At 43.6% G+C, this 2,500-nt stretch overlaps 1 protein-coding gene across 2 annotated transcripts in view; it reads left to right on the forward strand.

Annotated features, from left to right (window-relative positions):
• Window positions 1–2,500, forward strand: part of enox1 (ecto-NOX disulfide-thiol exchanger 1) — a 100,594-nt gene that overhangs the window by 95,343 nt on the left and 2,751 nt on the right. The window lies entirely within an intron of this gene.

The following is a 2,500-nucleotide window of genomic DNA, read 5'->3' on the forward strand; positions in this document are numbered from 1 at the left end:
GAGACTAAAAAAAGTACCTGTTAGCAGGTAGCAGGGACTTTTTATCATAATGGAAAACCAAAAAAGGCGAGTAGAGTCGAGGCGAGTCGAGCAGGTACCACGTAGTGGAAAAACGCCATAAATACACAAGGTAACGAGGTGAAACTAGGGACAGGTGACAGGAGGGCTCAGGAACAGGGGAAACACATCAGGGCGGGGCAGACAATCACAAAGGTGGGAAAACACAAGGCAGGAAGTAAGACAAGACATGACAAGGGAGAAAACAGACTACAAAATAAAACAGGAAACTGAAACATAAACATACACAACCATGACAGAATGATGGCGATGCGTCTGAGAATCAAAGAAACCTGAACCTGAGCAGCGGTGTCGGATTAGAAAACTGATTGATTTTCTGAAAGGGATTTATAACCCCAGACAAATGAACTTCTCGTTGATAGACGTGTCGGACCAGAAAACACTCGTATGTGTCCTTTTGGAGGGAAGTTACAAACGGAGACTGTCCTTCTCTGAAAAAACGGACACTTAAGGCTATGTTCACACACTGGCAGCCTTTTCATTCCGTACAGATGGTATTGGGGGAACAACGAAAAGGGAGACGGAAAGGTGATGAAAGAGCGACAAAAAGGCGATAAACCGGTGTCGGATTAGAAAACTGATTTATTTTTCTGAAAGGAATTTGTAACCCCAGACAAATAAACTTCTTTTTTTGCGGCGATATGTGACTCTGAGAGGCGCTAACCAAGCGTCAGTATTTGACAAGTTGGGAGCGAGAACATGTTGGCACAAACACACCGTGTGGCGTCACGGCAGACCGAAACACAAATCTGCCGTCTCGTCTTCTTCTCATCAGCCTGCAGCCGTGCATCTCACTCTGCACAGATTCATTTGAGCCGCTCGTATAATATAAATCCTGGTGTTTCTCCGAGACTGGCGCAGAGCCGTGTGGGGTTATCTGCAAGCGAGGCGACCGCTCTGTCCGGAGCAGAGCGGGGAACAGCAGCACATTTATCTCTCTTAGTGGAGGCGAGAAAATCCAAACGTGAAGGAGAGAGGAGGCCCGGTCAGCGCTCTGTCTTCTGCTGCTTTTTATTCCACAGAAAACCTTTTTGAAAGGCACGTGTGCACAGTCGATAGACACATGAGTGTATTCACACACACACACACACACACACACACACACACACACACACACACACACAGGAGGATCATGTTTAAATCTGCAACTACCAATTATCTTCATGGTGGATTAATGTGTGGATTATCTTCTGGATGAATGGATTAGTTGTTAGTTGGAACCTATTTTCCCATGTTTTTGTGTCTAAATGACGATGATGATGGGAACAACCAGAAGTTGGTCCAGTATTAAGCGAGAACGCTGTAACCGGCAGCCAGACCGGGCTGCAATATAACCCTATGGAGCAAATGTGCATTGTCAATTTGGTCCACTAAAAGTTCTGTTTTTACCGCTGACAGGCTCAGATTAATATTCTAAGTGTCTGACAACATTATGGAAAGGATTCCTGCAGAGATAGACCTTTAAAAAACCTTTCTGTTTAACCAGAATCAGCTCTGAGGTCGCTAGCTAAACCCACCAGACTCCATTTAAAAAAACAATACTTTTAGCGTGTATAGAGCCAAAATATTTCAACCAAAACTAGAGTTGTGATGGTTGGTTAAAGTGGAAAGTAAAGGAAACCCAAAATGGCTTTTCATAGTTTTATTTTGTTTCTGTCGACTCTGAATGAAGTGTGTTTTATGATGCTAAAATTACTGTTTATTTACATGGAGTCTGGTGGGTTTAGCGAACACAAATTCACGGCTGTTTTTATGTTTAAAAAAAGGATCTTACTCTTTAACAGAAAGGTCGACCTCCTTAGAAATCCTTCCCATAATGTTGTCAGACACTTAGAATAATAATCTGAGCCTGTCAGTGGCAAAACGAGCACTTTTGTGAAGGTAAATACAAGCTGGACAGTTGCCCTATTAACTTACATCTGCTGTGCTTACTTCTCCTTCTGACAGTGTGTGGACTTTTCATTCATCATTTAATCAGTTTGAGTGACCTGAAACTGAATATATTTAATTTGTGGTATTTCTACCTTTACTTTTGTGAAAGATTGGAGAACTTCTTCCACCAAAACGTCAGAGCCAATCAGACTGTAATTCCTTGTTAAAAAACTTGTACATTAGGTTTTTCTTCACCCTGTTCACTTCAGCACAGACCAACCCGTTCTCACTCCGAACTCATGAAATAAGGACGTTTGGACAGTGGCTGTCAGCGTCTCATGCGATGAAAAAGGCGTCTTTCAGCGTGTTTGTGTAACGCACCGGGGAGAGCAGCAGTTAGATAGGATTTAGTTGTTTTTTTCTTTAACCGACCCGTTCCTCCCGCGTGTCACGGAACCGTACGCCCACCCACGACCCTTTCCTAAACCCAACCGTCCCGTAGTTCCCGCATGTAACGGAACCGTAAGCCCACCCACGACCTTTTCCTTAA

Source organism: Sander lucioperca, chromosome 8, assembly GCF_008315115.2.
Source record: "Sander lucioperca isolate FBNREF2018 chromosome 8, SLUC_FBN_1.2, whole genome shotgun sequence".
NCBI classification, from domain to species: domain Eukaryota; kingdom Metazoa; phylum Chordata; class Actinopteri; order Perciformes; family Percidae; genus Sander; species Sander lucioperca.